The sequence below is a fragment of the Rattus norvegicus genome, chromosome 2 (genome assembly GCF_036323735.1).
Source record: "Rattus norvegicus strain BN/NHsdMcwi chromosome 2, GRCr8, whole genome shotgun sequence".
NCBI lineage: Eukaryota > Metazoa > Chordata > Mammalia > Rodentia > Muridae > Rattus > Rattus norvegicus.
Window position 1 is genome coordinate 45,228,213 of NC_086020.1, and position 14,820 is coordinate 45,243,032.

At 46.3% G+C, this 14,820-nt stretch overlaps 1 long non-coding RNA gene across 1 annotated transcript; it reads right to left on the reverse strand.

Moving 5' to 3' along the window:
* Positions 1-1,851: 1,851 nt before the first annotated feature.
* Positions 1,852-9,489, reverse strand: LOC102554057 (uncharacterized). Its single transcript, XR_005500644.2, has 3 exons — positions 9,348-9,489; positions 5,104-5,277; positions 1,852-2,583 (listed from the first exon to the last, which is right to left on the reverse strand). It is a non-coding gene; the product is annotated as an uncharacterized LOC102554057 (long non-coding RNA).
* Between the last annotated feature and the right edge of the window lie 5,331 nt (positions 9,490-14,820).

The following is a 14,820-nucleotide window of genomic DNA, read 5'->3' on the forward strand; positions in this document are numbered from 1 at the left end:
CTCCACTGGTTTCAGGGCAAAATGGCGCTGAAGGGGCAAGTGGGAAGAACGAGCTTCCTTCAGGGGAAACTTCAGATAGCTTAATGACTTTTTAAAATCTCTCTCCCAGAGAGCTCCAATCTTATGGAGAACTAAAGAGTCCTATGTTTTTTAGAAAAGCCATCCATCAAGCTATTTCTGAGGTACAAACTATATACAGAAGGCAACTGTCCGCTTTTGCTTAATTCACAGACTCACATGTAGTGTGGGGCCTGAAAGGGACAAGGAGATGAAATGCTAATAATGATCCGTCTTCCCAAGGGTCCCCTTTCTTTAAGCTTGACAGGGATCAACTATTTCTGCTGTCTACTCTCAAGAGGGGGAAGGGAACTGACTGATTTGTTCAATGTTTTCTCACTGAACCCCACTCTGTCTTGTTCAACCAGGTTGGCTGCACCAGGCAGGCATAGTGCAGGAGGAGCTGAGAGTTCTACATCTTCACCCGAAGGAAGATAGGAGCAGACTGAGCACGCTCAGGCAGCTAGGAGGAGGATCTCCAAGTCCACCCCACAGTGACACACTTCCTCCAACTAGGCCACACCTTCTAATAGTGCCACTCCCTGGGCTGAGCATACGCAAACCATCACAGGCCTGAACATCCAGGGGATGAACCTGGGAGGTTAGGAGGCTTGGACTCAAATTCCTGCAGCAGCATGGTGGGAGCAACTTTGGGAATTAGGGCTAGCTTTAAACACTACCTGGGACTGTCTAGCTGGCTGAGCTTAAACCACGTGTCCTTTGAAGCTGCAGCTTTCTTATCTGACTGAGAAGGTGTTTGTCAGGAGTGAATGGTTCCCTTTCCTGGCTGGGATTCCTTTGCGTGCAATACTTAGGTCAAGCCTTGGCTCCTGCAGTGCTCAGTAAGGAGCCGTTTCCATAGTTTGAGCTGAGAGTTTTGGATAAATCCTCCTATCTCTCCTGTATCTGAGACTTCATATCATTGTTTTGTGAAACGCAGCAGAATTTTGTGAAAGTGGTTGGCTCTCAGAAACAAGGAGGGACGAAAAATAAGAGCTGGGTACTGGGGGGGAGCTTCTAAACGTGGGCCTTGTTGCAAACCTGTTGTCCACTGAAGGTAGAGAAGCCAGATGGAGTATAGGGCTCTAGGACATGACACAGGAACCCATCCTGGGCAAGGGAGGGCAAACACATTTGGGAGAGCGACTAAGGTCATGGGAGAGAGGACATGGAGTGGGCTCACCGACCAGGGCTTCTTCACCTAGCAAGGCCTACGGAGCTAGGCTAGTATGCCAGGAAATGGGACTCGAGGGCAAACACTTCCATTTGCTCCTTTATTAGTGTCTACAGTTTTTGAAAGAATCCTTTTTAAAGTGTCATATATCTGCATTGTATTCACATCACCCCCACCGCACCCTCCCTCTACTGCCCCATGTCAAACACACGGTAAGCAACGATGCTTGTGCCTGACACTGTCTGTGTACACGGCAGCCATCCTCTTGTCTTCCTTGACAATAAAAAGACTGTAGTTTTAATGAGACGGCACCAGGCTCAGTTTCCGCAAGTGCTAATGATTGAATCAGTTATACTAGTCCACCCAGTGACTGCTGTGGAAGTGGTCATGTGACTACTGTTATGACCCAGAAAGCACGATGGCATTTTGCATCTACTATGTGGTGACCTGGGGATGCTCCCACACAGCTGTCCACGAACCTTAACTTCATCCGTAGCGTGCTCTAATTGTCTCACTGTGGAATGACTTACCTTGGGTAATGTTTGCTGAATGTAATTAATGTACAATGCCTTGGGCTTTTGTCTGTGTCTGACATAGAAGGTGACAGAGAAGCAGCTGGAGCAGAGGTAAACACTTTTAGAGATGGGTTAAAAGTCTTGAAACACTCTGGAAGAGAATATTAATGTGTTTTATTATCGAGCGCAGAGTAGATGTTCCTAGTGTCCTGATCTTATTAAGGTAATTACCCTGTACATTTCCAAACTGATAAGATTAGTGAAGATCCACGTTTGCCAATTCAACGTTTTGTGTATGTAGATGCTGCTTTGACCGTAGAAATGGTTCCAAGATTTTTGTTTATTAAAGTAAGATTAAAAGCCAATGGCTTACAGCACTATGGTCAGAATTCTCTACTTTTGTAATGACACAGGGTTAGGAAACAGACGGATGAAATATGAAAGTTTTGAAGCAGAAAAAGTTTTCATGTGTTTAATTTTAAGTGGAAAATTTAGAGCAAGATGGGCACCCCCGACCCTGGAATAACAGCATGAAAGCATGCTTGCAACCATTAAAGGAAGGAAGTGGAGAGACCTCGGTGGGGTGCACACTTTTGGGTACAGAAGGGAGGGTGACTGTCTTTTCTGCAGCAGGCACTTCTTGGTAAGGTCATAGTTTGGGAAGCGGAGGAGAATGTGGGCCCCAGAATGGGGTACTGGCAGGGCTCGATCTTTCGTCCTTGAAACTCATTGTCTGTGTTAGGTTCTGCAGAAGTAGGCCCAGAGATGACTTTCATAGTTCAGATCCTGTGAGGTATCCCAGGAAACACAGGCGATGGCTGGGCCTGGGAAGGCAGTCTAAAAAGGAATATGTTAACACTCAAAACACAGTGTGCAGCCAGAGCTTAGCCCCACCAGGGAACATTGGAAGGCAATGTGAACCATTCCCCAGAACTGATACGGTTCAGGGTAAGCCCCTCAGGTAGGGGTTGCAGGATGCATCTGGAGGGTGTTAATTCTCCAGCACTTTCTATCAAACATACTATCGGCACATTGGCTCTGGTATTGGGGGCCAGCTGAAGACCAACAGGTGCAGGTGCAGGTGCAGGTGCAGGTGCAGGTGCAGGTGCAGGTGCAGGTGCAGGTGCAGGTGCAGGTGCAGGTGCAGGTGCAGGTGCAGGTGCAGGTGCATGCATTGATGTAGGCTCGAGTATGGGAGGAGATCTAAGGAAAGCGGTGCATAGTGACACGCCCCACATGCCTTACCTGGCAAATCCAAATGCCAGTGGTGGTGTACGCCTACAGAATGTTTAAGAAGAATAAATGAGAAACACAAAGCTCTAGTTCAGTAGTTGACATAAAATAAACATTTGATAATGTTATTGTTACTTATATACTTAGGTTTTGCTAAGGTAGCAGCAATCCCAAGCCGAGTGTGACATCTTTTGCTCACATCAGTGGAGAATGAACAGCAGTGACCTTCTGAGGCCTGTTTGAAAGGCCGGGTCAGGGTCGTTGAGTGTTCTCTGACTCTGAAGTGTCCGGGCTATACAGACATAAGGGCCTGCCACTGACATATTTGTGCTCAAAGCTGCTGGCCTCTGCTTCTCTGACTTGAGCTGCAGTAGTAGAAGGCCCAGTACTCCATCCAGCAGCTACCTTAAGCACCCATTGTGCCACCTCACAGCTTCCTTGAGGAGTGTTGTTTACAGCAAGGCAGATTGGATATGCAGAGGTGCGAGCATGGATACTGAAGAGCTGGCTCTTACACTCTGGGAGCTGTAGGGGCTGAGAAGAGATGGTAAAACACGGAATACTTAAAATATGCACACTAAAGTAGAGACACTGGGCGTTCTGGGTGGGACTGGGGAGAGGTTTGAGAAAGATGCCCGAGGGGACTCCTGAACGAGGAATAGAAACGAAGCAGGCTGAGACAGAGGAGGGTTTGTATCCTGGGAGGCACGCAGAAGTAAATGGGTGGCAGACTGTGGCTGAAGTCGGGCAGGGGTGCATGGGGCAGGGAACTAGAGGTGGGAGGGAGTGTGAGCTGGCTTTGATGGAGGGTCTGATGTGTTATGCCTACACTCTTGGATTTTTCTCTACAAGCAGCGGAACCTCCCAAACTTTTAGTCAGGAAAGGGACACAAGGAGATCTGGGACAAGTGTGTGAGCTGGGGAAAGAAGAGGAGGGCCAGACAGAGTAAGATAGTGTGAGAGGTAGGCCAGTGAGTTAGAAGCCATTCCATCATGGAGGAGAGGCAGAAGAATGACCAAATGTGTGTGTACGTGTGTGTGTGTATGGTGTTTGTATGTGACTATGTATATGTATGTATGAGTGCATTCAAGATGTCATTTCTTAACTTGTTTGAGGCAAGCCTCTTGTTGTTTACTGCTATGTATGCCAGGGTAAGCCAACAAGCTTCTGGGAATTTTCCCATCTCCACCTTTGTCTTGCCAAGGAGAGTTGGGATTACAGGTATGCACTACTATGACCCTTTTTAAAAAAATTGCATTATTCATTTTTTTTATTCACCCATTCATTCCTTCTCTGTGTGTGTGTGTGTAAGTGCATGCCACAGCTTGTGAACGGAAGTCAGAACAACTTGCAGGAGTAGATTCTCTCCTGCTACCATGTGAGTCCTGGAGATAAAAGTCAGGTCCAACTCTGTAGCAAGTACCTTTACCTGCTGATCCACCCCACCATGCCCAGCACCTAGCTCCATGGGGGTTCTGGAGATCCGAACTCAGGTCCTTTGCTTGTGCTGCCGTACTTCACAGACTAAAGGACTAGAACAGGAGGGAAGGTGGAGCAGCGTTTTTATTGTTGGGAGAGGCTGAGGACAAGCATTTGAAGATTACTGACCTATCAGTTACCTCCTCCCAGAGCTTAAGGATGTTGTCTTCTCAGCAACCTGCACAAGGTCAACTCTGGATCCCTTTGAAATCCGCTGTCAGCTATGTCTGGATTTGTTTCTAGATGTCTTTTGTTCAATTATATCAATCTTTGGCATCTCTGTTGTAGGAGCTTGGAGAAAATATTTGATTCCATGGCTGCTTCTATTTCTAGAAAAGAAGCTTTCTTCTGGATGGTATATCAAAAAAAAAAAAAAAAAAAAAAAAAAAAAAAAAAAAAGGAAAAAAAGCCTTGGGAAAAACATGCCCGGGGATAGATCCCACGATCTGGAAGATGCATGAACATGCACGCAGTTGGAACATGCTCTGAATGGAAGATGCAAGGAAGGAGGCATAATGGGAAACTCATGGACTAGAGCATGCATGGGAATTAACATGCATGGGGTAGAACATGCATGGAATAGAACACACATTGGAGCGGAATGCGCACAGGCTATAGCATGCACTGGAACGAGAGAGATATACCGTGGACTCATGTCAGCTATTTGCAAAAGTGATGCATGATTTGAAGAACCATGTACTAAGTTCACCCTTCTGTTTGGATCGAGTCAAGATTCCGGTATGATACAAATACACAGGCCTTTAGGTCAAAGTCTGCTGTAGGAGAGCCAAGCACTAGTGAGTTTCAAACTCCTGCAACTATACAAAGAATGAAAGACGAGGCAAGTCATTTCTCTTCGGCATGCAGTCTCCAGAACTCTAAGAACCCATCTGCAACCGTTTATGGCTAGAAGCATGCGGACACCAACTCTTGGAGTCATCTATGCAATGCATTCCAGAACAGCAACGTTCTACTCTACCCTTAGTGAATAATGAATTATTATACAGTGAAGGAAAGCTTGTTCCAAAGAACCACCCATTTGTGCTCAATGACAATAACTTTATTCTTGGATCTTAACCACCCCCGGTTTTCTTGGACTGTGCTTTCCCCCTTCAGATGTGCACAACATCTTACAAAGAAGACTACCAAAAAAATGAGATGAAGGTTTGACACTTAAATGCTCTTTTGTAACACAGGCTTGCTTGCATGTGTAGTAGGGAGTATTACTCATATTCTAGCTTGGTAACTGTGCTTTAGGTGCAGAATGTAATGCCGTAGAGGATTTCTGGGTCCCCAACTGCCTCCCCGAGTTCTTTTTTTTCCTAGTCTTCATAACACTTAAGAGTCCCTTTAACTCCATTTTAAAACCTGGAGTCCTTGACTGGGGTGACAGTTTGGTTGATAAAGTTATTCTCTTACAAGCCTGGAGACCCCAGTTCAATCCCTTAGAATCCACATGAAATCTTTGGGAGTGGTAGTGCTAGCTTGTAATACCAGTGCTGGGGAGGCCTCACAGGCAGGCAGAACCTTGGGGTTTGCTGGCTAGCGAGCCCAATCTATTTGTCAGGTTCCAGGCTGATTCGAGACCATATCTCAAAACAAAACAAGGGACTTGAGAAATGGGACTGAAGTTAACCACCAGCTTACACACGCACATAGACATGGGTATGCGCGTGCACACACACATAGACACACACATAGACACAAGCACACACACACACACACACACACACACACACACACACACACACACACAGTACCACCACCACCACCACCACCACCACCACCACAACCACTATCACCACCACTGCCAAAACAAGTGGTATATTTGGGAGCAACCAGCAAAACAAGACAGCAAACATGACACACCCAGACACATACACATATGACACACCCACACACATACACACACTATCTGATTGATGTGGAATACATGGAGTCATGAACATTTTTATTTTTATCTAGAGTGGGTTGCCTGAATCTTTGGGGGTTCTTCTCTGCCCCGAACCCTTCTGCTTATTCATTACTATCTATTATTATTATTATTATTATTATGCCATTATAGATTCTTTGGAGGGAGTAAAGCAGAGTCTTAGAAAGACAGTAGGTAGGTTTCAGAAGTACCTTGACTTTCCTGTGTGGCAATCCTTAGTCATCACAAGCAAGACTGTTGGATACAGTCTTGTTTTTCTAGCTAGATCGGAAGGTCACTCTTCTCTTACTGGTGATAAAATAATCCTGTTAAACGTCGGCATCGGATGTGCAAGGGCTTGTTTGTCTTAGAAGTCTAGGTTACAGTCCGTTATTGAGGGAGGTTGAGGCAGGAACTCAGGCTGTTAGTCACACCACATCCACTGTCGAGAGCGGAGAGGACCAATCCTACACACGCTGCCGGCTTGCTTGTACTTCAGCGGATCTCCTCTACCCTTCTATGCACCCTTCCATGTCTCCCGTCGGCTAAGCTCTCTCAACTGTCCCAAATTCAAACCATTCCTTGTCTTTCCTACACAATTCCGTCCACTCCACATAATGGCAGCGGGGGGGGGGGGGCGGCGGAGGGGAGGGGGGGCCATTAACATACACTCTCTGAACCACACCTGCATGGTCCTTCTGCTGCCAGATGCTCAGTTTAAAAGGTGACTTTTTTATCATAATGGGACTCTTTTTTTTAAAGTGGCATTTATTAGATAGGATATCATTCTATGCAAAACTCGAATGTAATGGGCTAATTATTCCCAGGGCTGGGGACTATCTCAGCAGATGGCTTGCTTTAAATGCATAAAGCCCTGAGTTTGATCCCCAGGAATGAGAGTCTCCTGTGACATTCCGACAATTCCAGCACTCAAGGAGGTGGAGGCAGGGGGATCGGAAGTCCAAAGTCATTTGAGGCTAGCCTGTGAAGTGTAAGACCTTGTCTAAAACCAAAAAACAGTAAACAAACAAAAACCGAAAAGCCAACTCTGGGGGCTGGGGATTTAGCTCAGTGGTAGAGCGCAAGGCCCTGGGTTCGGTCCCCAGCTCCGAAAAAAAGAACCAAAAAAAAAAAAAAAAAAAAGCCAACTCTGAAAAGCAATTGAAAAGAATTTCTGGTTTAATAAGACAGGAGAGCACGTCGGACAGGGACCAACAGTTTCCAGGGTGTCTGGATTAAGACAGCCCCCACCTTCACCCCCCAGTTTCTTCTGCTCCAACAAATCACATAAAGGGAAATCACAGAACAGTTTAAGCCGTGGCGGAGTCGATTCACCCAATAGTCTATACAGTCTGTCCTTATCCCTGACCCCTACAAATTGCCCTACACAATCTACTCCCCTGGCTCAAAGCTTCCCCACCTAAATCCACCCAACAGTGACTTTTCCCATCCGCTGAATTGGGAGTGTGCCTGTGGAGTTTCCTTCGAGAAAGAAGAAATCAGTTTCACACAGGTGTAATGTCCTGCCCGGCTGCCTCTCTCCAACAGGACCCAGTTTTGTGCAACTCCACCCTTCCACTCCACCGCCCCCTCCCGCAACCCTGGCTGCAGTGCGAGGCTCCGGGTGAAGCCACCGGCTTTCATACAGCCCAGTGTGAGGGTGCTGCAGCTACCCGTTCTAAAGGTGACTGTCTCTCTGTTGTAATTACAAAAGCTCACTGCAGAACCTGAAACCTTGCTGGGAAACCATCTAGGGACACAAAGGACGCAGAGACCCTATCGCTTCAGAACTCAGCCCTTTCTAAGCTCTTTTTTCTGTAAAGGAGTTTTTTGTTTGTTTCTGAGTCTCTAGGATCCGAGATCCAGTTAGCTGATGGCTTGGAGCATGCCCACTGGGAAAGCCGTCGTTGGAGATTCGCACACAAGCGCCTTACTCTTCAGCTTAGGAAAGCAGGTTAAAAAAAAAAAAAAAAAGGCTGCGGTGTTCCAGCAAGCATGCGTGAAGCTGGAAAAGAGAAAGAGCAGGAGAGAGCATGCCACCAGAGTCCCTTGAAGGAGGTGTCATCCTGTGCTCATTCTCCTCTGCTGGTGCTCACCACCCCCTTTGCTCTGAGGGCTGAGTACTATAATCACTACGCAGAGAGTGTGGGGGAGACGTTTATTTTTAACGCTACCGCCAGCATCATCACAGCGTGTGAGATCCAATTTTACACTAAGCATCTGCTCAGCGTGTGGCCCTGCTGCCAGCCCAGCTGCTTTCTCCAAAGCTGAGCCGTGCTGACATTTCATGTTTTACCCCAACAGAATATGTGATAGGAAAAACGGAGGAGTTGAAACGTGCACCCTCAGAAGCTGGCTTAACATATGCATAACTTGTGGTCCAGCCGGCCGTTCACCGGGGAGCCCAGAAGGAAGACTGCCCGGGAGCTGGGACAGAGCTAGAGACAGCTAAGTCTCTCCCCTCTTTCTAACTAACAGAAGCTGATTTCTAGGGCGGCCAGGAGATCAGCTCAAAGCTCACATTTCTCTTGAGCCGGGCGTGGCCCTGGGACCAGGCTCTGGCTGATTAGAGTGTTCTGTGGGACTTCCAGGAAAGCTTCTTAGACTGAGGGGGTGAGGGTGGGCTGATACTGTCTTCGCCGCTCAGTTTCGCTACACTGGCTGTAGAACGGATAGTAGGGCAGCGCTCCGTGTAAGCCTGCTGGGTTCTGAGGCAGTTTTCAGATAAACCCTCTGTGGAGCTTGTAGCACAGAGGTAGAAGAGACCTTAGGCCTTACAAACCGTGCTGAGTCATGCAAGCACCAAGCCTTGACCTGCCTACTTTAAGGTTTCCTGCCCTCCCTCTGTCCCTCCCTCCCTCCCTCCCTCCCTCCCTCCCTCCCTCCCTCCCTCCCTCCCTCCCTCCCTCCTTCCCTCTCTCCTTCTGTGCCTTCCTCCCTTCTTTCCTTTCTTCCTTCTTTCCCGAGAGAAAATACCTTTGTGCACAGAAGTCACCGTTGTTTTGGTTCTCTATCAGAGCAGTCGTATACAATTTCCTAACTAACCGTTGTATCAATCTGAGGTTTATCATTAACAGACTGTATTCTAGGTCTTTATAGACACAGAATGCAGGAAACAGTGCCTGGCATCTGGTAAGTGTGCATAAAGGCTGCCTATTAATATCCCACCGGGGAATCACCATATTTACCAATCACCTCTGAGTTTATACTCTGAGAGAGGAATGACCAAACTTTAATGTGGCTTTATGCTGGGTTTAAAAGGCTGTTTTAACTGTAGCCCAAGCTTGCCTGCCGTATTTGATCTGTGACATTTGAATATATATTCAGTTGTGCCTTTATTTTTTCCTTCAGGGAACGTTACCTGTTATGGGGCACAGCTCACGATCATGGTGGGCTCCTAAGGGAGAAATGAAAAGAAGACCCTGACTTCAAAGTGATGGGGTTGGGACGGATGTGTGAGAGCAATGCCAGCATCGTCTGAGCACTTACTCCATGGACTCAGTGTCTTCATTCAGTGTTGATAACAGTTCACGGAAACCGGTGTTTGTACTGTTTTCCTTGTCAGTCCAGCACAGCTAGAGATGTAGTAGGAGACCAGCAAGGGCTGTAACGTTAGGAGTTAGTAAGCTGCAGCTTTCCTAAGGTGCGTTCAAAGCTCTTGACCTCAAGACAGCAAGCACGTTATCATTTATAATCGGGGCCCTGCTCTGTGGTGTAGGGCAGCTCTCGAGGTGGTCCTAAGATGGGCAGCTGAGCATCATCGGGGAAACTGGAAATGCAATCCCATTGGCCTCCTCGAGGGTGGGGCCCTGGAGTCTGAATTTTAATATTCTCTTTGGGTGAGTTTCGAGAACCGGTATGGCAGGTAATTCTTAAGGGAAATTTAGCTTTAGAAGGAGGGATAAGCAGGCACAGACAGATTCAGAACTCAACCACAGATAAACTATGCATGCACAAGGTTTGAGTTAATCTTCTTACTCTTCGAGAAAGTCAGGAAACCAGATTTATTGTGTATCTTCATTAGCTGCTTATTGACTGCAGAGATGGCTCAGTGGTTAAGAGCACTGACTGCTCTTACAGAGGTCCTGAGTTCAAATCCCAGCAACCACATGGAGGCTCACAAGCATCTGTAATGAGATCTGATGCCCTCTTCTGGTGTGTCTGAAGACAGCTACAGTGTGCTCACATGTAATAAATAAATTAAAAAAAAAAAGAAAGACACATTATTTGCTTATTTGAATATTCGTAGATTTCTCATGAGCTTCAGACTTGTTTTCTCATGCCCCAGGGATCTCTTAGTGGGCGTCCACGGCTGAGGACTCACAAGCAAGTGGGAAGCTACTGAAGAGCGGGACATTGCCCAATTGTGGGGATAAAAGCGAATATGTTCAACTCGAAAACCGCTTTACAGGGACACATGTTCCTTTTAGTTTGCTCGTTTCCGAAGCGTGAGAGCTGGGCAGGTCTGTGTTATTGGTACCCAAGATGTGGAACCAAGGTCTTTCTCCTTCGGCCTTCTCAGCATTCCCAGCCGGAGCCGCCATATCTGCACAGCGCTCTCTCTTGCTCTCTTTCCTGACCTCACCTCCCATCCGTCCAGGTCTCTGTGCGGGCTGCCAGAAAGTCAGATTTCGAGAGGAAATCTTTTATCTTCAAATATAGAGACACAATTGAGCTAAGAAAAAATAAATAAACAGGCAACATTAAACCTGCTTGCTAGGTGGGGTCCAGCCGGGGAGCCCTGCTGAGGACCATGGAAAGGCCACCAAGAGTAATTTTGATGCACACAGGCAGGCAGGGGTTTGCTGCTGCTCTGAGTTGGGCACCTGAAAATGCTTGGGAAAGACAAGTCCCAAGGGCGCGGAGAGGCTCCTCTGCTCTGTTCTGAGGAGGCTTCTGATGCTAACATGCATGAAAAAAAAATGAGAATTTTCTAATTCTAGTTAATTCTAGTTCATCTTTAAGACATAACTCCAAGTGTTAATGGAGAGGTTTTTTTGTTTTTGTTTTTGTTTTTTTTTGTTTTTTGGTTTTTTTTTTTTTTTTTTTTTTTGCCATCAGTTTCCTTGTCTGTGGTTTCTATAATGAATTCAAAGTCAATCATGAAATCAAACGTCCAGATGACACAAGGGAGGAATCAGCATTGCAGACTTGCTTGACCATTCCCATTTCTCTTTTAATTATGTTAAATCTAGTGATATGCATTTCTTGCCTTCTTTCTTCAAAAAGCAATCTATTTCAACTTTCCTCTTCTCTGATATATAAAACTCTCTATCTATCTATCTATCTTCTAAAATATCATAGGCAAGTGCAACGAGAATGGCTTTCAAATCCCCTTCCCCTGACTCACCAAAAGCAAAGGAATTATTTTCACAGGAAGCCCCATGACTGAAAATGGAAGCATTTCTCTATTTCATAGGAAGCAAGCATTTTGCAGGAAGTTCTCTCACTGAACCAGGGCCTGGTGTGGCGACACCTACAGGGTGACCTCACTTAACCTTCATTACCTCCCAAAGGTTTCATTTGATATTAGCATGTGACTTTGAGATTAGGTTTCCAACATGAATTCCAGGGGAGGTACCTATGGGCTGTGAAGGAGACTCAGAAGGGGGAGGAAGTTGCTTGTCCTCAGAAAGCGATGTTTCCTTCTCAGACAGGTTTGTAGCCTGAGTTGGTTGTAAACTTACAATGTACATGGCCCCCAACATGGGATCCTCCTTCCTCAGTGTGCCAAGGGCTGAGATTTCAGATGTACATTAGCACTCTTGTCCTCTGCCAGTGTCTCAGCCCATCCTGCCCTTAAGAACCGGACCATGGGTTGAGAGATCTGGGCTTAGACTCTGCTAGGTACAACTCAGTGAGTTCTAGAATGTCTCCCCTTCTCTCCAGGCCTCTATTTTCCTTTCTGACAATGAGGAGGTAAGACCACCTATTGCTTTCCTAGTCTGGATCTATGCGTTTTGGAACACAGGCCAGAGTATGCTATTCCTCACTGTCTCAGAGGGCACCTTCTAGGAGGCTCTGCCTCTGTTGTAAAAGTGACCCAACTAGCCAACTTCCCTGTACCTTGGTGGTGGGGGATGGGGAGTGGGATTTCAGTGTGTGAACTTTTGAGAGACCTTTATACCGTGGCAGATCCCTCCAGTTCCTTTGTCTGAGGCCAAGCTGATAGGCATCTCACCCGAGAAGAGAAAGTCCTCAGGTTACGGTGTCACCTCTTTCCTTGGAGGATGTGCTCACACACCAAGGCTGTGGAGAATTATGGGTGACAAACAGGATAGCGTGAGAGAGGACCAAAATAAATACAGCTCTCCCTGGAAGAGTGGTATTTTTATAGAATCATGTGGTTTCATGTCATGTTCCCTCCATAAAGAGCTCTCATGTTCTCCCAGCTCCTGATATGGTGTCTGTCCTGTAATTTTCAATTCGTTCCCACCCCACTTTCTACAGAACTATGTGTCCAGTGAGGTTAGGGTCATGCATCATTTCAGTTCACAAATTTTCAAGACTTCTTCCAGCCCAGTGTTTGTTTCCCCCCCCCCCCCGAGAGATACAGATTTTAAAAGTTTGATGGCTATGTATTTGCTTGATTTAATTCTAGAAAGTGATAATGGTTGTCATTGGGGATGAGCTTCCCTTGACAAATATATCCCTTGAAGTTAAAAAAGTAGTTGGTTTGAGTGAAAAACACCCCCCTCCAAAATTTAGGTAACGAGTTATACATATGTACAACATAAAGATGTACATAACATTTTTTGGAGGAAGGGGGGTAGGGGAAGGAGAGAGGAGGTTAAAGACTAACCCACTGAAGGGAAAAAAAGAAGGGAGTTTCAGATCTGAAGTAGGATCCACCTTGATCCAGAAGCACGAAGCAGAGAGCTAACTGGGAATTTCTTGAGCTTTTGAAGTCTCAAAGCTCAGCCGCTCACTTTGTTCACCCCCTTGCCCCTCCCACTTGCCCCCAGTGACATAGCTCCTCCAACAAGGCCACACCTCCTAATCCTTCCCAAAGAGTTTCACCCACTGGGGACCAAGAATTCAACATGGAGGCCATTCTCACTCAAACCACACACCTGCTCTGTGTACAGCAATGTAAAGGTTTAAAACCCCAAAGATTACTTAGTTCTTTCTCTTAGCTTTGATTTTTACCTCTGATAACTTTCCATTTCTATTTCTCAGACAGGAAGGCAGCCCAGGGACTGGTGGTGGGTGTGGGATGCAGGTGGCGATGTGGATCACCCCGGGGCCGTAGCAAAGATCTCAGAATGGTTATCTCTAGTTGTATTATGAGAAGTCAAGGTCAGCTCAGATTTATGAGGGCACTATCATAAAAGCTAAGCAAACAAGCAGGAACGTTAAATCAACTTCGAAGCTCTTCTGTGCTACGGAAGCCTGTGATCTGTCTCTCGTGGATGCTTTAATACCTTGGTTGTGTATGTTGGCTACCACCACTGTGAAAGGGGCACTCCACCTCCATTAGTTACTCACCAACAAACGAAAAGCCTAGGGTTCAGTATCCACAATGAGTGTGCTTAGGCCTTTGCTGTGAAAACACAAAGCATTTTAGTTTTATTTCAAACCTATATTTTTAAAAACTCCTTTTTGGGGGGGGCATGTGGGGGTGTCTTGTGAAACAGGGCGTTGCAACAAATTCCAGGCTGGCATGGAGCTCGCGATGTAGACCAGGGTGGCCTTGAACTTGCACCCATCCTGCTGCCCCAGCCTCCTAAGTGCCAAGACTATAGGCATGTGACACCCCACCCGGTTGGAAAATTGCTTTTAAACTTCTTCGCTAAGGAGTTTGAGTGATGGGGAAATCATGTTAAGCCATTTCAACAGTTTGGCTCTCCCCATCCTCATCTCAGGAACTGGACTGCTAGGCTTGGCCAAGAATAAATGCAACTTGGGTTTCAAAACCTTGCCCGGGCAGCTTTTGCTTCTGTGGGCTTTGAAGACAGAGATGTAAAATGTAGCAAACCTCAGGCAGCATTTACCAACAATGTTTCGGAGTATTAGGCCAGAAATTCTTCTTGGCCAGGATTCCCAGAGGTTTCTTTTTCCTTGTCTGAGGGGCCGGAACCCCACAGCCTCTGCAGCCCTCTTATCTGCCTAGCCTGTCTTTGATCCACCCACCTTAAAGGGAACAGGAACAGGTTTGTTTTCGACACTGTCACGCCCTCCATGGAAACAGTTTAAGTTGTGTATTAGACACGGCAAATTAAAAACATCTAAAAATAACACTTTAGAACGGGTTGTTTATCATTTCTTTTGAGTAAAATGTGAGTTCCGGTTTGGAGGGGGGAAAAAAAAACTTGACAAAAATAATCTTGCTGAGGAAACTCCTTTTTTGGCAATTTGAGATTTTTCTTGTCCTCTCCAATCTCCTCATGTCCTTTCGCTGTTGTTTAAAAATCATAAACAATATATTGGGATCAATCGAATCTATTAA